A 24,668-nucleotide genomic window follows, 5' to 3' on the forward strand; every position below is an offset into this window, starting at 1 on the left:
AAGATACATAGCTTCCTACCAGGCATTTACAAAACGGTACAAGGTGAAACCTGGTAGGGAGTCAAGTCAGTCGTGTAGCAGATGGGGGAAGGGCCTTCCTATGGAGCACACACACAGCACCCAGGAATTTTGAAATAGAAATGGCTATTACTGAATGTGAATCCGCCCTGAGGATGCGAAGGGTGACAGAGTGGCTGTGTACACCAAGTAGCCTTCATATAGATGCTAGCCAAATGCGACGAGGAGAAGATGCTGTTCATTATGCCACCAACTAGTGTTTGGCACCGAACACCGAAATTCCGTCTTTGCCCCTTAATTTTTTTTTTCGTTTTGCATTATCGACTGTCTGTAGGTCCCATATTGATGTCAGACATGCCTCCCAAACCTCGAGGGTCCAAACGAAAGGCCACCAATGACGGCAAGCCCTCGAAACCGGCCTCTACACCGGCCGTTGAGCGTGTGAAGGAGAAACCCCCCAGACAATCCGACAGTTTGGCGCTGAAAGGGAGGTTAGCAATGGTCTTCGTCGAGCAGTTAACTCCAGACATTGAGAGGAAAAGAGACTTTAGCCCTAGATTGAGTTACTACTTCAAAGAAAACAGGAATTCGAAGCCGCCCTGAAGGGGTACAAAATTCCAATCTATCAAGCAGAACCAGAGCTGAAGCAGGCAGATTTGAATCCGCTGCGAACGCTTTAGGAAGAAATCTACACCTATACAGAAGGTGACGAGGAGCAATATGACACAGAACTGTACGGTGCTGAAAGGTCAATGGATGAGGGTTGGCAAGACCTCGAGAACAGACTCCCCAGAAGAGGGTATTGAGGCACACCCCTCAAATCCTTCCCCACTAGACGACCATGCCGGATACACCAGTCTTTAAGGGGGCGGCCGGCAGTTATGGAATAAATCTTGAAAATCCTCAGTGTAGGAAACTGGGATTTTGTTGGTTAACCCCCCCCCACACACACACAAACTTTTTGTCTAGTATTTGATGCAGATTTGACTGAAGTGTACAGGGTTACTGCTAATCAGGTCCCCTATACCAGTTTTCTTTCCCTAAAAATGTGTCATTGTTTCCCCCAATTGGCAAAACCTTTTGCATCCTTTGAGTCCCTAGAAAATGGTACCCCTGGGACCTAGGGACTGAGGTACTAATGCTGGTCCCTAAGGGCAGCAGCACGAATTGTGCCTCTTCAAGGGACCCCTCACCAATCACATGCAGGGCTCCTATCGCAGGCTGCGTGCCTCGGTGCAATCAAGAGATAACAAAACATGTCACACATCCCTGTGTGCCATGTTCCATAACACTATGTAATATTTGAAAGTCACTCCTACAGCCCAAAGGCAGGGACCTGAATATTACATGTGAGGGCATACCTTCAAGAGCAGATATACCCCTGTGCTGGTCAGTTCGATTACTGCCAGTGCAAGTGACCAGGGAAGCCATTTTAAAGCATTTGCTGGGCACTGGTGAAACCGAGTTCCCCAGCTACATGATAGCTTCACTGAAAATAGGGATGTTTAATATCAAACCTCTCCTATTGATGAACCCACACTGAACACCTACCAAACCTCTGGTGTCATTGCTGATTGGTTTCTGCCAGCCTGCCACTTGAGACGCTGCTCTGACTCCTAGGGTGAGAGCCTGTGCTCTCAGGAGATCCAGAACAAAAGCCTATCGGGGAAGAGGGTTAACACCCTCTCCTACAGGATGACCTGCTGATTAGCCTCCTTGGGCCGGCAAGCTTTAAAGAGATGCAGCCTTTGGAATGCGAATCTGGCTCACCTAACAGGAAAGAAAGCCGACCCCTTTGTCCAGGACCACTTTGACACCTGTATAGGCGGGAAAATTAGCTAGTGGCGTGCCACCTCCAGGCTAGTACCATCCCAAAGGTGGGCTACTGTGAGGTGGACATGATTTTTCAGAAGTATCCATCTTTGTGATGGGCATAACTTTGTCCCAGAATTCCTAATTATGCCAATTCCCACAGGAAGTAGCCATTTAGGGGGAATAGTGACCCCAAGGGTCAGAAGCCCATTGGCTTCTGCACTGCACTCCCCTAAGGTTCCTAAATTCAGTATTTTCAGTAACCAGAGAGGCAGGCCCTGGCGACCTAAGAAGAGTGAGGACACCAAAGATCCGCAAAAGCAGAGAGGACAGAAAAAGCAGCTGACCTAGTACCAACCCTGTCTGCATCCGTCGTCAAACTACGCCAAAGTCAACTTTTCCTGCAGCTGTTGACTCCAGAATCCTGGGAGGACTGCCTGCCTTCTAGAAAGACTCAAGACCTCCCATGAACAGCCAGCCTGTTCTGAAGAATCTCCAAAAGAGAAGACTCAGGCCTCTGGAACCGCCAAAACCCTATACCTGAGGCCACCACTGCACCTGTCGCCTCCAACCTGAGTTGAAGTGGGCCTCCAGTTCCAACAAGATTCACCAGCCCTCCAAAGCTTGAGTCCATTGTGGTTTCACCCCTCCTGGCCCCCCAAAATCACCTGCAGCCTTTGCACGCAGGCCATTTCAACCACGACTGCTCCAGTACGGAAAAACCCAACGCCTAATGACACCCCTGCACCCATCGCCACTTGGCCTTGGAGAAGAGGACCAAAGGTTTTACCCCCTCCCCTGAGCATTGCAAGGCCTGATCCCCCTTGCCTGTTCTGCCCGACTGGCCTCCTGGCCAGAGCCTACAGCCTCTTCAATGACCAATCTCCATTTAAATACATTGGCCTCCCGACGCTGTTGTGCACCCTGCACCCGGCCACCCCATGCTGCTAGTGGTGTACTGCTGGTGCTGCCTTGGATCTTGCCCACAGCTCACCTGAACTCCTAGAGATTGGTCTTGAAAGTCGCTGTACTATACCAGTTTGCAGAACTTATCTCCTTCCTTCCATAGGATAACATTACAGAACTCAGAAATTGCATTTTGTCCAATTTTTAAACTCTATATTTAAAAACGTATTTACCTGAACGATTATTCTCTGATGCTTGAACATATATAAAGAAACTTGCTATTTTCATAAGTTGGTGTGGATCTCCTGGAGTTATTGATCATTGTGTGTATTTACAAATGACTTGCACTCCTCTGTATAAAGCCTAAGGCTGCTCAACCACACAACCCCCTAATACAGCATAGCAAGCCCCTGTCCACTCATAAGGGAACCCCTGGACTCTTAACACGGTATGTCAGGTTCTTGATATATCACATAAAGAGCCAGCTTCCTACAATCAAAACTGAGTCCCGTTTCTCGCTGGAAACACAAATATACTCAGAATGGAAAAATCATTAACTTGTTTGCTGCAAAGCATCCGTGACAAAGGGAGAGGAGCATTCAGAAAACTAGCTACGACCCAAGTTGTGACTTCCAGAGTCGAAAAGAAATATAAGCAGTCTTCCCAGGACTCTGCTTGCATCAAGACAAGCCAGTCTATATTGTAGTCACCACAGCTCGTAAGGGCCAACATCCCAGCAACCAGGGGACCTCCGCCAGATAGAAAAAGCAAATGCCAGGAGATGGTTGGTTGGAAGAAAAATGGAGCGCTTGGCGGCAACGCAACCGCCCATAGCCAACTCCTTTCTCGATAGATCTGATCAGCAGCACTGGGACAAAATCGAAATTCTGATGCCACACCTACCTGATCAGTACAAGAAGAGGGAAAAGTGATTGCTGAGGTCAAGAATATCAACTTTGTTGGTGTCCATTCTGGATAAAGCAGACTCTGCCATAACTCTGAGAAGGCACGAGTTGTTGAATGTCTTGTTTAAACCAAATTGCAGGCGGCAGTTATCAATATGCCTTTCACCAGGGAGACACACTTTTTGGAACCTCAGTTGATTAGGCTGTGCAGGGCATGTAGAAAGGTGAGATGGTAAAAGCAATGGAAGCACTAAAGTTAGGAGTCACTGTCGGGGGAGACTTTGCAACAAGACCACCAACCAGCAGGAGGGAGCACAGACCACCAGATTCTCTTCCTGCACCACTCGTCCCCACCCCCGCAAGTGACCTCACAATGGCAGTACACCAACATGCAAATGCTGCCCTTTCTAGGGATAGCTGAGGTGGAGGATCAACCCCAAGGGTGGCAGTGCTCTCCAACAAGTCGATCTTTTTTTAGGGATCTCCCCACATCTAGCACCCGTGGTGAGGATTGCAGGATTCCTCCAACAGCAAAGTTCATGACCTCCAACAAATGGATATTTAATATTATCTGTTATGGATATTGTATCAAATTGTTAAAACGGCCTCCAAACATTAAACCAAGACCATCCAACTCCAAAGAACAAAGCTGCCTCAAAGAGGTGATCAATGACCTATTGCGAGAATGAGCAATAGAGGATTCTAGTAGAGGATAGGGCAGGGTGTTTACTCTGTCAGCTTCCTTGTACCCAAACCAGCCAAAAATCGAAAACCCAAATTAGACCACAAGACCTATAGCAGATACAACAAGACAACTGTTTTTGAGGTCATACCACGTCTCGGGAATGAAGACTATATAGTAAACATAGATCTTAAGGATGCATACTTTCACATTCCCATAATAAGACTTCTGAGGTTCTTAGCACACTACCAGTACAAAGTTCTTTTCTTTAGCATGTATGTATTTATATTTGTAAAGCGCACTGCAACCCTACGGGCATCCTGGCGCTAAAAGACAGAGTGAAGGGAGAACGGAGGGGAGGCTGAGAATTAGGCTCTGGGGAACAGCCAGGTTTTCAGCTGTCTGCGGAAGAGGGTCAGATCCTGAACCAGTCGTAGCTCCACAGGGAGGCTATTACATAAACGTGCAGCCGCAGTGCTGAAGGCATGACCTCCCAGGGTGGCTCTCGTTGTTTTGGGAGTCAGGGCCAGCCTAGCTGAAGAGGAGCGCAGCATGCGCGTAGGAATATACCATCTGAAAAGATTTTGCAGTGGTATAGGGCCAAAGCCATGAAGAGCCTTAAAAGCTACACACAGAGATTTAAACAAAATTCTCTGATGCACGGGCAGCCAATGTAGTTCGGACAAAGCCCTAGTGCTAGAAGAGGAACGCAGTCTCAGAAGGGCGAGTTTTGCGGCAGCTGCCTGGATCCGTTGAAGTCTCTGAATCAAATATGCAGGTGAGGCAAGCAGCAAGGCGTTACAGTAGTCCAGGCGACTAAGAATTGTGCATCGGACCACTGTACCTCGTACATGAGGAGGAAGAAGGGGCAAAATCCTACGTAAACCTCTCATGATCATATAACAGTTAGAAACCACCTTGTTGACATGCGACTCCAGACTTAGCTTCTCATTAAAGCAGACCCCCAGATTGCGAACAGTCTTTACTGGAACCAGAGGGGTGTCCAGAGGGAGAGGCCAAAAGTTGGGAGGCAGGGTAAAAGGTACCCTGCCCACTGAGCAATGTAAAATCTCAGTTTTGGCACCGTTAAACTGCAGAGCATTATTCCTCAGCCAAGTCGTCATTTCCATCATGCAATTGTGGAAGGTGGGTAAGGGGTCCACCTGATTACCATCCAAGGAGATAATCAGTTGCGTATCATCGGCATAGTTAACTGCCGAGATGTTACATGATTTGATGATTTGCACCAAAGGGCGCATGTAAACATTGAACAGAATAGGGCTAATGGAAGAGCCCTGTGGAACCCCCTGTTTATTTGGCAGAAAATCTGACTGATATGGAGGCAGAAAAACCGCCTGCCGTCTATCCGACAGGTAAGAGCAAAGCCATTTTAGGGCCAAGCCTGTGACCCCTATCTCCTCGAGCCGATGTAGGAGAATGCTGTGGCTAACCGTATCGAATGCGGCGGACAGGTCAAGCAGTATCAAAGTTGCAGAGTGCCCCTTGTCCGCCCGCATTCGCAAATCTTCCAAAGCAGTGATCAGTGCAGTCTCGGTACCATGCCCCGGACGAAAGCCAAACTGATTCTCCTCCAATTTCCCGTTGCTCTCAAGAAACCCTGAAAGCTCCTGGCTGACAAGTCGTTCAGCTATCTTGGCTGGATAGGGCAGTAAAGAAATAGGACGATAGCTCCCGTAGCAAGCGGGATCCAGCGAGGGTTTTTTTAGAAGGGGGGATACCAACGCATCCTTCCAACAGGCTGGGACTACACCACTGATTAATGACTGGTTAATAATCATATGGAGGTGCGGAAAGGTATCCGACCCTAATTCCTTCCAGAATTTCTGCGGAATAGGGTCTAAGGGAGAACCAGAGCAGACTTTCATGGCCACATTGGAAAAGTCCTCCAAAGAAGGACAGGTCCAGTGATCTAGGCAAAGTCCCACGGGTACCTCTTCGCATGGCCTGAATACTGTACAGTCAGGCGGATCCACTGTGGAAGTGCATGTTCCAGCCTTGCAACTAGTTACAGAATTAGGCTGCATGCCCTCGAGTCATAAAACCTGCTCCAAGGGAAGGCCTTGTCATAGTGGGGGTACACGTAAGGCGAGGGACAATACACTTGTACACTTATCTGGGTGGCTGGCTAGGATCATTCAAGAGATGCCAGAAGAGCATCAGAATCATAATGCAAACCTGCACAATCTAGGATTCTGCATAAATCAAATGTCAGCACTAACACCCCAGAAGGAAAAGACATGTTCGAGGCTTATGAGCTGCAGATTATACACTGTGCATAGATCGCCATCTGGTGTTGGGCCCGGATGTTTGCAGTTTGTTTTTCCTCTTGGAAAGTCTTAGGAAGTCACGAGGTTGGTGACGCCTCCTTTGGTTCGTATTGCGCATGGGCTTCGGCTCCATCCTCAGATTGTTTTTTTCCGCCATCGGGCTCGGATGTAATACTTCGCGCTCCGGTTCCGAACTTTTCCAGTTCAACGATCGACGCAAAAATCCTCGCTCATCGAGCTCCTTCAGATAATAAATCATCTTAATCACCTTCTCTTCGGCACTTCTTCGATTCCGGTCGTCGACGGCGGCCTTCGGGCCTATTCCGGCTCCGGTCTCGGCTGATGGAAAGAACTCCCTTCAAGAAGTGCCCTCGATGTGGGTCCAAATTCCCCCACACCGATCTTCATGAGGTGTGCAACCTCTGCCTCTCCCCTGAACACGAGGCCCGAGACTGTCCCGCCTGCAAGTCTTTTCGCTCTAAACAGACTATTCGAGATAGACAGGCTAGACGCAACATGGCGCACTCCTCGACCTCCGCTCCAGTCGACATCTTCGGAGACGACGTCGAAGCTCCGGGACAGCAGAACATCGAAGAAGAGGACGACGACCTCGTCAGTGCTTCAGAGGCTGACGACTCCGATGTGGAGGACATCACCCCGGTGCAGAGGGTCGTGAGTACCAATCTACCCCCTCCCACGCTGACACCCAAAAAGGCTTCGGTCACACCTTCGCCTTCGGGCCTAGGCAAGACCAAGGATACTGCTTCTCACACCCTGCCTTCGGGCCCGGTAAAGAAGCCTATTAAGCCTTCCGGCAGCTCGGGCTCGAGCCAGCCGACCAGCGGTACCGAAAAACACCCTTCGGCACCGAAGAAAAAATCAGCCTCCATCTCCACACCGAACCCAGTACCAAAGCCTTCGGTGTCGAAACCTGCCCTTCCGGTGCCGACCAAACATCACAAGGCCCTTGGCACCGACACTCCCGTGCTGAAGCCTTCTTCGACACCGACCAAAAAATCGGAGGTCCCAAAGAAGCACAGCTTAGACAAGCCTAAAAAGCCGTCTGCCCCGAAAACTTCGGCGCCGACCGAACAACCAGTGTCGCAAGAACTTTTCACACCGGTTCCTCTGCAAAAGACACTCACAAAGGATCCAAAAACTAGACATTTGACATTGTCTTCAAAAAAGAGACACTTGGACAAACCACCTCCAAAGAGGAAAGACTCTGCTACCTCCCCTTTCAGATTGCCTTCCCCACCTCCTCCATCCTCTCCACCTCCATCCTCTCCACCTCCATCCTCTCCACCTCCATCCTCTCCACCTCCATCCTCTCCACCTCCATCCTCTCCACCCTCTCATCGTTCCCCAACCTTGTCTCCTGTCCCAGATGATTTAGGAGACCCTTATTATGATCAGCGGATGTGCCACAATACCCCACCCCTACTGGATCTCCAGACCCATGGGACGACTATAACAATCCGGACATCCCAGATGTTCCACAGGATGACCTTTACCCATCTCGGCCATCCCCACCTGAAGATTCCTTAGGCTTTCACCACCTATTACAAAGGGCGGCACACTACCACGGGGTGGAGTTACATACTGACCCAGTGGAGGAAGATTTTCTCCTAGACACCTTCGACAATGCACATAGGTCTACTGCCATTCTACCTATGTTAAAGGGAGTAATTAAACATGCACCGGAGGTTTTTAAAGACCCAGTCAGGGCCAGGGTCCTCAACCCCCGTATAGAGAGAAAATACAAAGCCGCCCCCACAGACCCTTCATACATTAAAGGTCCTGCACCATTGGATTCCCTAGTGGTATCTACAGCTAGGAAGCGCTCAAATTCTCAGGCGTCAGGCGAAGCACCACCACCTGACAGAGTCCAAGCTCCTAGACACGTCAGGGAAGCGCACGCACTGCGTCACTAGCCGCCAATATATGGCGTATCGCTAACACGAAAGCGCTGTTGGCCAGATACGACAGGGCACATTATGATGAGTTAGAGACCATCATGCACCATCTCCCTGAAAAATACAGGAATAGGGCTAATGAATTGATCCAAGAGGGAAAAACAATAACGAATACCTCTATACGCTGTGCCCTAGATGCAGCAGATACAGCCTCCAGTGCCATAAACACCAATGTCCTTCTCAGTCGCCATGCCTGGCTCAGAGTTTCAGGGTTTAAACCTGAGGTACAAGCCTATATTGAACCACCCATTTGACCAAGATCATCTATTTGGCCCAAAAGTTGATGAAGCCCTCCAAGATGAAAAAAGATACTGACACGGCGAAATCCATGGGAGCCCTACAGTCACACACTCGTAGGCGCTCTTTTCGCCACTCTTCCTTTCAGGGCTTGGGCAGGGGCTACTCCTCGGATAGTGCATCCACGTCCTACAAATCCCGTCCTCAATCTACCTTCACAAAGGGTTATCAAAGAGGTGGATACAGAGGCAATAATAAAGGCAGAGGCAAGACATATACCGCCTGCTCTGCCACACCTCCTACCCAATGACTTTCCCCCGCTCCCTCCAGACCATTCCACTCCGGTCGGGGGCAGAATACAACATTTTCTTCACGTCTGGGAGACAATCACCTCCGACAGATGGGTGACCCAAATTATTCGTTCAGGGTATTGCCTAGAATTAACATCTACCCCCCCCAAACATTCCACCCAGGCAACGCCCTATGCCTCCAGAACATACTACGTTACTAAAACAGGAGGTGATCTCCCTCCTGCAAAAACAAGCCATAGAGCTGGTCCCCATAAACCAACAAAATTTAGGGGTCTACTCCCTGTACTTTCAGATTCCAAAGAGACTAGACTCTACGACCTATCCTAGATCTCAGACCTCTAAATACTTACATACATTCAGACCATTTTCACATGGTAACCCTTCAACAGGTTCTTCCACTTCTCTCCCAGAACGACTTCCTCACCACTCTGGACTTGAAAGACGCATACTTTCACATCCCAGTACACCAGGCTCACAGAAAGTACCTCAGATTTGTGGTGGACGGGCAACACTACCAGTTCAAGGTGCTCCAGTTCGGGGTAACAGCACCAAGGGTATTCACCAAGTGCCTAGCAGTAGTGGCTGCACACCTCAGAAGACAGCACATTCACGTCTTACCCTACTTGGACGACTGGCTAATAAAAGCCACGTCCTACAAACAATGTGTGCAACACACGGCTGCTACAATCCAACTGCTTCACCAGCTAGGTTTCACAGTGAACCATCAAAAATCCCACCTGGTACCATCACACACAAAACAATACCTCAGTGCTAACATAGACACCTCAAAAGCCATAGCCTATCCCGATCCTGCCAGGATTGCAAACATACAGGCTCTGCGTCAAAAATTCATATTTCAACACTCTCTCCCAGCAAGAGTGTTTATGCAACTGATGGGGATGATGGCCTCTTGCATTTTCATAGTGCCCCATGCAAGACTCCAGATGCGTCCACTCCAAGAGTGCTTAGCGCGCCAGTGGAACCAGGCCCAGGGGCACCTGACAGATCTGGTGTTGGTAGACTGTCGCACCCATCGCTCTCTGCAGTGGTGGAACACCACAAACCTTTCCAGAGGTCGACCGTTCCTGGACCCCGTTCCACAAATAATCCTGACAACAGACGCATCGCTCTCCGGCTGGGGAGCTCATCTGTTACATCTCACAGTACAGGGCACATGGACGCCGCAACAGAAGTTACTCCACATCAACCATCTGGAGTTACTGGCAATCTTCCTCACCCTAAAATCGTTCCAGACGCAGATTTCAGGCAAGGCAGTCCTTATTCGCACAGACAACATGACTGCCATGTACTACATTCAAAAACAGGGGGGCACACACTCTCCACAGCTCTCTCAATTAGCACAGAGCATATGGAGATGGGCAATTCCACAAAAAATCTTTCTCCTGGCCCAACACGTCCCAGGAGTCTATAACACCGTGGCAGATCTGCTCAGCAGACAGACGCAGCAGATCCACGAGTGGGAACCTCACCCACAGGTTCTTCACCCGTTCTTTCAGATGTGGGGGCATCCACAGATAGACCTTCGCCACCCACGAAACCAAAAAATGCCCAAGCTTCGCCGCCAGATACCCACACCCATTGTCCAAAGGCAATGCGATATGGATGAACTGGTCAAACAAATTTGCATACGCTTTTCCACCTCTCCCACTAATTCCATTAGTGGTGCGAAAGCTACAACAGCATTCCCTAACACTAATCCTAGTAGCTCCAACGTGGGCCAGACAACCGTGGTACACCACACTGATGGAACTCTCGGTAGTACCACACCAAAAGCTGCACCTCTCACCATGCCTCCTAACCCAGAACCATGGAGAGATCAGGCACCCGGACCCAGCTCAGCTCAACCTTGCGATCTGGCTCCTGAGGTCCTAGAATTCGGATACCTTAACCTTCCCCCTGATTGCATGAATATTATCAGGGACGCTAGACACCCTACTACTAGGGCGTGCTATGCTGCAAAGTGGAAAAGATTTGTTGTTTACTGCCACAACAACACAATCAATCCTTTAAATGTGTCCATACAGCACATGATATGTTACTTGCTCCATCTACAAAGGTGTAACCTAGCATATACTTCCATTTGGTTGCACCTCGCAGCAATTGCTGCTTATTTACAGAACAGGCAGCACCTATCACTTTTCAGGGTGCCTGCTATCAGGGCCTTTATGGAAGGCCTCAAAAGAGTAATTCCACCCAGGGTACCACCTTCACCTGTCTGGAACTTGAATATAGTTCTCACAAGGTTAATGGGACCCCCTTTCGAACCATTACATAAATGTGAGCTGCAATTTCTCACATGGAAAACATCTGTTCGAGGCATATGAGCTGCAGATTGTACACTTAGCATAGATCGCCATCTGGTGTTGGGCCCGGATGTTTGCAGTTTGTTTTTCTTCTTGGACAGTCTTTGGAAGTCACGAGTTTGGTGACTCCTCCTTCGGTCCGTACTGCGCATGGGCTTCGGCTCCATCCTCAGATTGTTTTTTTCCGCCATCGGGCTCGGATGTGATACTTCGTGCTCCGGCTTCGAACTTCTACGGTTCCAGCCTCGACGGAAAATCCTCGTTTCTTCGAGTTTCTTCATCATCATCTTCATCTCTCGAAGCGGCACTTTTCTCCATCCCGTACATCGGCACCGGCCTTCGGGCCCTCCTCGACTCCGGTCCCGGCCGATGGAAAGGACTCCGTTCAAAAAGTGCCCAAAATGTGGGTCTAAATTTCCCCACACCGACCTCCATCAGGTGTGTAATCTTTGCCTCTCTCCAGAACACGAGGCCAGAGACTGCCCCGCCTGTAAGTCTTTTCGATCGAAGAAAACCATCCGGGATCGAAAAGCTCGACGCACCATGGCGCACTCATCGTCTGCAGCTCCACCGGACATCTTCGGAGACGGCGCCGAAGCTTCGGGGCAAACACACACCGAGCAGGAAGAAGACGTCGTCAGCGCTTCCGAGGCCGACGACTCCGACGTGGAGGACATCACACCGGCGCAGCGGGCCGTGAGTACTGTGCCCCCTCCCACCCCCGCGCCCAAAACCAAAGAGACTCAGGTTACTCCCTCGCCTGCCGGCCTGGGCAAAACCAAGACCAAAGCTTCGATCACCCCACCTTCGGGCCCGGTGTCGAAGCCTCCAAAGTCTCACGGCAGCTCGGGATCGAGCCAGCCGACGCCCGGTGCCGAAAAACAGCATCCGGCACCGAAGAAAGCAATATCCAGCTCGACTCCGAAGCCACCGGTGCCGAAGCCTGTACTCTCGGTGCCGACCAAACACAAATCTGTCGGCACCGACGCTCCGGCGCCGAAAACTCCTTCGACGCCGGAAAAACCGGAGGCCCCAAAAAAGCATGGCGCACACAAACCATCGAAGTCCTCGGTTCCGAAATCACCGGTGCCGACGGACGATTCGACGCCATTGGCTCTGTTTACACCAGACCCTTTACAAAAGACTCTGTCCAAAGATCCAAAGACTGGACTATTGACTTTAATTATCAAGAAAAGACGCCTTGATACTCCGGCTCCTCCTCCACCACCCAAACGGAAGGACTCTGCTACTTCTCCCCTCAGAGTGCCCTCCCCACTACCACCTCCCCTACCTCCTCCACCTCCTCCACCCCCTCCCCCTCCCAGGTCTCCGCCACCTTTACCTCACTACTCTCCGGCCCCGTCCCCAGATCCGGACGACGGGGACCCGGACAATTATCCAGCGGACGCCCCAATGGATCCCACTCCACCAGGGACCCCAGACCCGTGGGAGGATTACAATAACCCTGATGTACCCGATATTCCTCAGGACGACCTATACCCATCCAGGCCGTCTCCTCCAGAGGACTCCTTAGGGTTCCATCATTTAGTGCAGAGAGCAGCACACTACCATGGGGTGGACATGCACACTGAACCAGTGGAAGACGACTTCTTACTGGATACATTCGACATACAGGACAAATCCACCTCTATCTTACCCATGCTTAAGGGTGTCACCAAGCATGCCGCAGAGGTGTTCAAAGACCCTGTCAGGGCCAGGGTACTAAACCCTAGGATAGAGAAAAAGTATAAAGCGGCACCCACAGACCCTGCATACATTAAGGGCCCTGCTCCCTTAGATTCCCTAGTTGTCTCTACAGCTAGAAAGCGGGCTAACTCCCAGTCCTCAGGAGAAGCCCCACCGCCAGACAAGGAATCCAAACTCCTAGACGCGTCTGGCAAGCGCACCGCCTCTCAAGCTGCAAACATGTGGCGCATTGCAAACACACAAGCGCTACTTGCGCGCTATGACAGAGCACACTACGACGAACTTGAGGCTCTTATGCAGCACCTCCCCGAGAAACACAAGCGTAGGGCTCATGAGCTAATACAGGAGGGTAAACTAATTACAAACACCTCCATTAAGTGTGCCCTCGATGCAGCCGACACTGCTTCTAGAGCCATAAATACCAGTGTCCTGCTTCATCGCCATGCCTGGCTCAGGATCTCAGGGTTTAAGCCTGAAGTCCAGGCGTCCATACTCAATCACCCCTTTGACCAACAAACTCTCTTTGGGCCCAAGGTAGACGAAGCGTTGGAAAAGATGAAAAAGGACACAGACACAGCAAAGTCTATGGGGGCAATCCAAACACAAGCGTCTAAACGTTCCTTTCGACGCTCCTCCTTTCGTGGCACAGGCAGAGGCTTCTCCACCGATAGCACCTCTACCTCCTTCAAATCCCCTCCTCAAAATACCTTTTCAAAGGGCAACCAAAGGGGTGGTTACAGAGGCAACAACAATAAGGGCAGGGGCAAAACTAACAACACCCGTTCTGCCACCCCGCCCACACAATGACTTCCCTCCGCTCCCCCCAGACCATTCCACTCCGGTCGGGGGCAGACTACAAAACTTTATCCACGCATGGGAGTCCATAACATCGGACAAATGGGTGACCCAAATCATTCGGTCAGGGTACTGTCTCGAGCTAACATCTACCCCACCCAATATCCCACCAAGGCACCGCCCAATGTCTCAAGAACATTCCACACTGCTCAAACAGGAGGTACTCTCCCTCCTCCAAAAACACGCTATTGAGCAGGTCCCCATCAATCAGCAAAATCTAGGGGTCTACTCCCTATATTTCTTAATACCAAAGAAAGACGGGACCCTCAGGCCCATTCTGGACCTCCGGCCTCTAAACGCCTACATACATTCAGACCATTTCCATATGGTCACCCTACAACAAGTCCTCCCGCTCCTCTGTCAGGGAGACTTTCTCACAACCTTGGATCTGAAAGACGCATACTTTCACATTCCAATACACCCCTCTCACAGGAAATACCTCAGGTTCGTGGTGGATGGGCAACATTACCAATTCACGGTTCTCCCCTTCGGGGTCACCACCGCACCACGGGTGTTTACCAAATGCCTAGCGGTAGTAGCAGCACACCTCAGACGTCAACACATTCACGTCTTCCCTTACTTAGACGACTGGCTGATAAAAGCCGCGTCTTACCACCAATGCGTGCAGCATACAAACAGCACCATCCAACTGCTCCACCAGCTAGGCTTCACGGTGAACTACCAAAAGTCCCACCTCATACCATCTCACACAAAGCAATATCTCGGGGCCACTATAGACACCTCCAAAGGTATTGCCTATCCAAACTCAGCCAGAATCACAAGCATTCAAGCCTTACGCAAAACATTCCTTCCCCAACACTCTCTTCCAGCAAGAGTGTTCATGAAGCTCATAGGAATGATGGCGTCTTGCATCTTTATAGTGCCCCATGCAAGACTCCACATGCGTCCACTTCAAGAGTGCCTAGCACAACAGTGGAACCAGGCCCAGGGTCAGCTGACGGATCTGGTGTTGGTGGACGGCCGCACACATCACTCTCTGCAGTGGTGGAACACCACAAACCTTTCCAAAGGGCGGCCGTTCCTGGACCCGGTTCCTCAGGTGATTCTAACAGCGGACGCATCGCTCTCCGGCTGGGGAGCGCACCTCCTACACCTCACAATGCAAGGTCTATGGACGCCACAGCAAAAATCGCTCCACATCAACCATCTGGAGCTCTTGGCGATCTTTCTAGCCCTAAAATCTTTCCAAAAACAGATTTCGGGCAAAGCAGTCCTCATTCGCACAGACAACATGACTGCAATGTATTATATCCAAAAACAGGGGGGGACACACTCTCCCCAGCTCTCCCGCTTAGCCCAGAGCATATGGAGATGGGCAATTCCCCAAAACATTTTTCTCCTGGCACAACACGTTCCAGGCGTACAAAACACCATGGCAGATCTGCTCAGCAGACAAACGCAACAACTACACGAATGGGAACTGCATCCGCAAGTTCTTCAGCCATTCTTCCAACAGTGGGGGCATCCTCAGATAGACCTCTTCGCCACCCACGAAAACAAAAAATGCCCAAGCTTCGCCGCCAGATACCCACACCCATTGTCCAAGGGCAATGCGATATGGATGAACTGGTCAGGCAGATTTGCATACGCCTTTCCACCTCTCCCACTAATTCCATTAGTGGTCAGGAAGCTACAACAGCACTCCCTCACACTCATTCTGGTAGCTCCGACGTGGGCCAGGCAGCCGTGGTACACCACGCTACTACAACTATCAGTGGTACCACATCAAAAACTGCACCTATCCCCATGCCTCCTAACCCAGAACCATGGAGAAATCAGGCACCCGGACCCAGCTCAGCTCAACCTGGCGATCTGGCTCCTGAAATCCTAGAATTCGGATACCTTAACCTTCCCCCTGATTGCATGAACATCATCATGGAAGCCAGACGTCCTACCACTAGAGCATGTTATGCCGCAAAGTGGAAAAGATTTGTTATTTACTGCCGTAACAATACAATCAACCCTTTAGATGCATCCATACAGCACATCATATGCTATCTGCTCCATCTTCACAGGTGTAACCTGGCATATTCATCCATACGCCTACACCTAGCAGCGATCGCTGCCTATCTACAAAACAGACAGCATTTATCTCTCTTCAGAGTGCCCGCTATTAAAGCCTTCATGGAAGGCCTTAAACGAGTAATTCCTCCCAGGGCACCACCTTCCCCTGTATGGAATCTAAATTTAGTTCTTACACGACTAATGGGTCCGCCCTTCGAACCAATGCATAAATGCGAGCTACAGTTTCTCACCTGGAAAACAGCTCTTCTCGTAGCTATCACTTCCCTTAGAAGGGTTGGTGAAATACAAGCGTTCACTATACAGGAACCCTTCATACAAATACATCACAGCAAGGTCATACTTCGCACAAATCCGAAGTTCCTGCCCAAGGTCATTTCCCCCTTCCATCTCAATCAATCGGTGGAATTACCTGTCTTCTTCTCGCAACCTCAATCTGTTGCAGAAAGAGCCTTACACACACTCGATGTAAAAAGGGCCTTGCTATACTACATACAAAGAACGCAACCCTTCAGGAAGACTAAACAATTGTTCGTCTCCTTCTCTCCACCACATAAAGGCAACCCCATTTCTAAATCAGGTATAGCTAGGTGGATTGTAAAATGCATACAGATTTGCTACCAAAAGGCTAAAAGAACATTATCTGTTCCGCCTAAAGCCCATTCTACAAGAAAGTTAGGGGCTTCTATGGCCTTTCTAGGGAATATACCCTTAGATGACATCTGCAAAGCAGCCACATGGTCTACACCGCACACCTTCACAAAACATTACTGTGTAGATGTGCATTCCAAGCAGCAAGCTAGAGTGGGCCAGGCTGTACTAAAGACACTATTTCAAACCACTGCAACGGATACCGGTGTTCGCCGCTAGGGTTGGGTACTGCTATATAATCTATGCTAAGTGTACAATCTGCAGCTCATATGCCTCGAACGGAATATGCTACTTACCAGTATGCATCTGTTCTTGGCATGTAGAGCTGCAGAGTTGTACACGCCCACCCGCCTCCCCGGCTACCTGTATCTGTTCCAGTACATCTTATTTAGATACTACACACATGGGTTTCTCACTGTGATTACCAAGCTCCATCATTTCCCTGTTGGCGAAAAACAATCTGAGGATGGAGCCGAAGCCCATGCGCAGTACGGACCGAAGGAGGAGTCACCAAACTCGTGACTTCCAAAGACTGTCCAAGAAGAAAAAGAAACTGCAAACATCCGGGCCCAACACCAGATGGCGATCTATGCTAAGTGTACAACTCTGCAGCTCTACATGCCAAGAACAGATGCATACTGGTAAGTAGCATATTCCTTTCTAGTGGCCATCACTTCCCTCAGAAGGGTTAGTGAAATACAAGCACTCACTATACAGGAACCTTTTCTCCAAATGCATCAGAACAAGGTTGTACTCCGCACCAACCCAAAATTTCTACCCAAAGTAATTTCTCCATTCCATTTAAACCAGTCGGTAGAATTACCAGTCTTTTTCTCACAACCTCAAACCGTTGCAGAAAGGGCTTTACACACACTGGATGTTAAAAGGGCCTTACTTTACTACATCCAAAGAACACAACCTTTCAGAAAAACCAAACAGCTATTTGTCTCTTTCTCTCCACCACATAAAGGCAACCCTATTTCTAAATCAGGGATAGCTAGGTGGATTGTAAAATGCATACAGATTTGCTACCACAAACCAAACGAACGCTATCTGTTCCCCCTAAAGCCCACTCTACAAGGAAGATAGGGGCTTCTATGGCTTTTCTAGGAAACATACCACTAGATGATATCTGCAAAGCAGCGAAATGGTCAACACCGCACACTTTCACAAAAAATTACTGTGTAGATTTGCAAACCAAGCAACAAGCTAGTGTGGGCCAGGCTGTACTAAAAACACTGTTCCAAACAACTGCAACGGATGCCGGTTGTCGCCGCTAGGGTTGGGTACTGCTATATAATCTATGCACAGTGTATAATCTGCAGCTCATATGCCTCGAACTGAATATGCTACTTACCAGTATGCATCTGTTCTTGGCATGTAGAGCTGCAGATCTATACACGCCTGTGAGAAAGTGCCATCTTTCTTGCATGGTATGCCCCCACTTTTTGCTAAATTGCTGAATGTACTTCGATTGAGTGTACCCTGGGTTCCTGCCAATCAGGTGCCCAGGGCCTATGTTCCTTCCTTAAACCACACAAACTCCAAATTGGCAAACCCTAGCCACATGTCAGCCCCTAGTAAATGGTACCCTAGTACCCAGGGCCTTGTGGCCAGGGAAGGCCTTTAAGGGCTGCAGCACTCATTGTGCCACCCTCAGAGGCCCTGTACCCTTACACACACACTGCCCTTGCAGGCTGAGTGTCTGGGAGCAGGACAAAACAAAGAGTCGACATGGCACACATCCCTGTGTACCATGCCCATCACCTAGTGCCGGAGTGGACAAAGACCCTGAGGACGACCCCACGGCGACTGAGACCCCGAGTCCGGCACCCAAGGACCCCCCTCGACATCCCGGAAGAAGCCTGCAGCCTCAGAACCGAGTGCCACCCCAACCGCGATCAACCAGAGGGTAAGATTCCCGACGTCAAAAGGCACCCCTGCACCCGGCGCCCTGCGGCCCCCTGTGCCCAATCCCGGGGTACCCACCTAACCTACAACTACCCAACTTACCCCTCGAAGTGGTGGTGGCACCGGAAACATCCTCGTCCCCGAGCCTGCAGCCTTTTTCCAAACCGGAACATTCCCATTGATTTCCATTGAGCGCCCGAAGGCTCAAAAGCACCCTGCACCCAGCCGCCCGAGTGGCCCTGGCCGTGCACTCTCTACACTAACTTACTTCCCCACTTGCCCTGAGTAAGTGACCAGGAGCCCAGCTCCCACAGCCGCGTGGCTTGCCAGACAGCAGCCACCAACCAAGGCCCCCCTATCCCTCATAGGATAACATTGGGCCTAACTCTCTCTGCACCCGGCCGTCCTGAAACCGCTGAGGGTGAACCAACTGTACCTACCTGACACTGGGGGACCCCTGAGTCCATGCCCGGAATTTCAACTCTGCCAGTCGAGTACTTACCCTTAAACCGCTAACTTCATTTTCCTCATAGGGTAACATTGACTGGCTTTTTCTTCAAAAATCTTCTAAGTGTGAACTTTTCAAAACTGCAAATATTCACCAAAAATCAGCCAAGTGACAAAAACGAATTTACTCACCTGCTCCTAGGTGAGCTCCCAGTGCTGGATCTTGGTGCCCAGCCCTGACCCTGAAAAGTGCTCACAACTATACTTACCTCGAACTCAATTTTCTCCCATAGGAAACCATTGTCTGCTTTTCTGTGAAATTTCTTCTAAGTGTCTATTTTTGCAAATTTGAAATATTCTTTTAAAATCGTACCATTTCTGCAAACAAAATTACTTACCTGTTTTTGATAAGGACCCCAGTCCTGGGTCTAGGTACCCAGTCCTGGATTACTAAAGTAACGATAAAGTACTCTACCTGCAATTTGAATTTCTTGCCATAGAGATCCATTGAATGTTTTCTTTGAAATATTTTCTAAGTGCTAACTTTTGAAATAGCTAAATATTATTTAAAAATCATTACAGTTATTAAGTCGACTTTCATCACTTGATTCTGAATACTGACCCAAGGCTGGATCTAGGAGCCAGACCTGGAATTCCAAAAGTAATCTGAAAAGTAATTTATTACAAATAACCTGAATTTACCATTGAGCTCAATGCATTGTTATGTTTAGGAAATAGGATTGTTTATGGCAACCAACTGTGACTGTTTACACAAATTTATTGCTTAAGACAAAAGTATTTATATTCAACCTCTCATTCCGAGAAAGTATATTTTTACCCCCTTTGTGGTTCTAAAAATAAAACAAGCATATATTTTGTATATATAAACCATTGGCCTAGAGTTCAGTTATTGAGTGTGAGAAACCATTTGCTGACTGAGTGTGTACAATAAATGCTTTACACTGTCCTCTGGTATTGCCTTACTGCTCGACCAAGCTACCACTTTTGAGAGTAAGGTCATACCTAACTTTGACCTCTATCAGCCTCTGGGGGACTGTGGACTCTGTACACCCTGTACCTATTAGGGAACAGTATATACAGAGCCACTTTCTCACAACGCCCACCCGCCTCCCCGGCTACCTGTATCCGTTCCAGTTTATCTTATTTAGATACAACACACATGGGTTTCTTTACTGTTATTACTACGCTCCATCTTTCCCTGCTGGCGAAAAACAATGAGGATGGAGCCGAAACCCATGCGCAATGCGAACCAAAGGAGGAGTCACCAACCTCGTGACTTCCGAAGACTTTCCAAGAGGAAAAACAAACTGCAAACATCCGGGCCCAACACCAGATGGCGATCTATGCACAGTGTATAGATCTGCAGCTCTACATGCCAAGAACAGATGCATACTGGTAAGTAGCATATTCCTTCTGGGAGCACCGCTGAACTCCAGACAAGCAAGGCTACTTCCCATTCAAAGGAGAATCCACACACTAACAGATCAGATTGCATTTAACCAGACCGGGCAGTCTGACAGTGGGGAAACTGTTGAGCATGATGGTCTTCTGCATTCTCCTAATCCCAAACGCAAAGCTACGCATGAGACCAGTACAGGACTGGCTACTGAGCCAGTGGTCACAAGCGACGGAACGTTGGGAAGATCTAGTAGTTGTAACAGACTGAGTGCACAAGAAACTACAGTGGTGGAGTGCAGGAAGCGGGCTCTTTATATAGTACACCAAAAAGCAAAGAGTTCAGGTATCCCTAAGTCGACGGGCTTGCTCTAGCAGTCCCAAGGTGTTCTCTATGGGGTAGTGTGATCGAGCAGCCTTAGGCTTATCAGTGAGGAGTGTTCGACATCTGCGATATACACACAGTCAATAACTGATCCACACAACTCAATAAGAGCCACACCAATTTCTAAAAATAACACAATTATATACGTTTTGGCATCAAGCTCATCAAAATAAGGTATGTACGTTTCAAGATACAAATTGTGAGAAAGTGCCATCTTTCTTGCATGGTATGCCCCCACTGTTTGCCAAATTGCTGATGTACTTTGACTGAGTGTGCCCTGGGCTCCTGACAATCAGGTACCTAGGGCCTATGTTCCTTCACTAAAACTGTGTTGAAGCCTAAACTCAATTGGCATCTCTGGCCACATGTCAGCCCCTGGTAAATGGTACACTAGGTACCCAGGGCCTTGTGACCAGAGAAGGCCCCTAAGGACTTATTGTGCCACCCTTAGAGGCCCTGTACCCTGACACACAGACACACACACACACACACACTGCCCTTGCAGGTGGAGTGTCTGGGTGCAGAACAAAACAGTCGACATGGCACACATCCCTGTGTGCTATGCCCACAACACACACTGCCCTGGCATACATCAGCCACCCCTCTTGCTGGGTGCCCTATGCCAGTGGTGTGGGCACAGGTGCATGAGCCCTGTTCCCCTACAGTACCCAGGTCCATTCCTGGGCACTGTAAAGTGCAGTGCTGCCATGTAAGAGTATATGGTGCTGAGAGATCGTCAACACGAACTCCAGAGCACCATGATGGCAACACAACACTGAGAAGTTTGGTAACAAACTTCTCAGCACATTAAACCCGCACTGATGCCAGTGTTGGGTTTAATGTACAATGCACGACAGAGGGCATCTTAGGGATGCCCCCTGAACCTAACCTACAATCCACGTCTTGTCTGAGGGGTGCCAAGGCTGCCACACAGCAGACATGTTGCTGGACCCCTGGGTAGAGAGCCATCTGCTCTCCTGGGCCTGCAACAATGCACATCCTGGGCGAGGTGGTACTGCTCAAAGCAAGTAACAAGTCCCTGGCATCAGCCAGGAACCACGACTCCTACACACTCTGCACCCGCCAAGCCTGGCCTGTGCTGGAGTGAACAAAGACCACGAGGACGTCCCCCCAGCGACTCTAACCCCGAATCCAGCACCCAAGGACCCACCTCGACGCTTCTGACGCCTGCAGCCTCAGAACCAGGGACCCCTCCAACCGCGACCAGCAGAGGGTAAGATTTCCTGACGCCAAAGGCACCCCCTGCACCCAGCGCCAAAAGGCCCCCTGTGCCCAACTCCTGGGTGCCTACCTATCCTCCAACTACCCAACTTACCTCTCGAAGTGGTGGTCGCACCTGAAGAATCTTCGTCCCCGAGCTTGCAGCCTTTGTTCGTCCTTGAGCTTCTCCTTTGAAATCCATTGAGCGCCCGACCGCTCAAAACACCCTACACCCAGCTGCCCGAGTGACCCTGGGAGTGCAACCTCTGTCCTAATCTACTTCCCCATTTGCCCTGAGCAAGTGACCAGGAGCCCAGCTCCCATAGCCGCGTGGCCTGCTAGCCAGCAGCCACCAACCAAAGGCCCCCTGACTCCCATAGGATAACATTGGGCCTAACTCACTCTGCACCCGGCTGCCCCTGTGCTGCTGAGGGTGTAACAACTGTACTTACCTGACCCTGGGAGACCCCTGGGTCTATGCCCAGAACCTTAACACGGTCAGTCGAGTACTTAACCAAAAGCCAATAACTCACTTTTCTTCCATAGGGTAACATTGACTGGTTTCACTTGGAAATTCTTTTGAGTGTCGAGTTTTGAAACTTTAAAATATTTATCTAAAATCAGCCAAATAACGAAAACAAATTTACTCACCTGTTATCAGGAGAGATCCCAGTGCTGGATCTTGGTGCCCAGCACTGTCCCTAAAAAGTAATTACAACCATACTTACCTATAACTTGATGTTCGAGGCATATGAGCTGCAGATTGTACACTTAGCATAGGTCGCCATCTGGTGTTGGGCCCGGATGTTTGCAGTTTGTTTTTCTTCTTGGACAGTCTTTGGAAGTCACGAGTTTGGTGACTCCTCCTTCGGTCCGTACTGCGCATGGGCTTCGGCTCCATCCTCAGATTGTTTTTTTCCGCCATCGGGCTCGGATGTGATACTTCGTGCTCCGGCTTCGAACTTCTACGGTTCCAGCCTCGACGGAAAATCCTCGATTCTTCGAGTTCCTTAATCATCTTCATCTCTCGAAGCGGCACTTTCTCCATCCCGTACATCGACACCGGCCTTCGGGCCCTCCGCGACTCCGGTCCCGGCCGATGGAAAGGACTCCGTTCAAAAAGTGCCCAAAATGTGGGTCTAAATTTCCCCACACCGACCTCCATCAGGTGTGTAACCTTTGCCTCTCTCCGGAACACGAGGCTAGAGACTGCCCCGCCTGCAAGTCTTTTCGATCGAAGAAGACCATCCGAGATCGAAGAGCTCGACGCACCATGGCGCACTCATCCTCTGCAGCTCCACCGGACATCTTCGGAGACGACGCCGAAGCTTCGGGGCAAACACACACCGAGCAGGAGGAAGACGTCGTCAGCGCTTCCGAGGCCAACGACTCCGACGTGGAGGACGTTACACCAGCGCAGCGGGCCGTGAGTACTATGCCCCCTCCCACCCCCGCGCCGAAAACCAAAGAGACTCCGGTTACTCCCTCGCCTGCCGGCCTGGGCAAAACCAAAACCAAAACTTCGATCACCCCACCTTCGGGCCCGGTGTCGAAGCCCCCAAAGTCTCATGGCAGCTCGGGATCGAGCCAGCCGACACCCGGTGCCGAAAAACAGCATCCGGCACCGAAGACTGCAAAATCCAGCTCGACTCCGAAACCACCGGTGCCGAAGCCTGGACACTCGGTGCCGACCAAACACAAACACAAATCTGTCGGCACCGACGCTCCGGCGCCGAAACATCATTCGACGCCGAAACACCCGGAGACCTCAAAAAAGCATGGCGCACACAGACCATCGAAACCCCCGGTTCCGAAATCACCGGTGCCGACAGACGACTCGACACCATTGGCTCTGTTTACACCAGACCCTTTACAAAAGACTTTGTCCAAAGATCCAAAGACTGGGCTTTTGACTTTAACTACCAAGAAAAGACGCCTTGATGCTCCGGCTCCTCCTCCTCCACCCAAAAGGAAGGACTCTGCTACTTCTCCCCTCAGAGTGCCCTCCCCACCACCGCCTCCCCTACCCCCTCCACCTCCTCCACCGCCTCCACCTCACAGGTCTCCGCCACCTGTACCTCACTACGATCCGGCCCCATCCCCAGATCCGGATGATGGGGATCCGGACAATTACCCGGCGGACGCCCCAATGGATCCCACTCCACCAGGGACCCCAGATCCATGGGAGGATTACAATAACCCTGATATACCCAATGTACCTCAGGACGACCTATACCCATCAAGGCCGTCTCCTCCAGAGGACTCCTTAGGGTTTCATCATTTAGTGCAGAGAGCAGCACACTACCATGGGGTGGACATGCACAGTGAACCAGTAGAAGAAGACTTCCTACTGGATACATTTGATATACAAGACAAATCTACTTCCATTTTACCCATGCTTAAGGGTGTCACCAAGCACGCTACAGAGGTGTTCAAAGACCCTGTCAGAGCCAGAGTACTGAACCCTAGAATAGAGAAGAAGTACAAGGCGGCACCCACAGACCCTGCTTACATCAAGGGCCCTGCTCCCCTAGATTCCCTAGTTGTCTCCACAGCTAGAAAGCGGGCTAACT

General features: G+C 50.1%; 1 protein-coding gene across 7 annotated transcripts in view; it reads left to right on the forward strand.

Moving 5' to 3' along the window:
- TNRC6A (trinucleotide repeat containing adaptor 6A) overlaps positions 1-24,668 on the forward strand; it is a 451,850-nt gene that overhangs the window by 226,218 nt on the left and 200,964 nt on the right. The window lies entirely within an intron of this gene.

Source organism: Triturus cristatus, chromosome 10, assembly GCF_964204655.1.
Source record: "Triturus cristatus chromosome 10, aTriCri1.1, whole genome shotgun sequence".
NCBI lineage: Eukaryota > Metazoa > Chordata > Amphibia > Caudata > Salamandridae > Triturus > Triturus cristatus.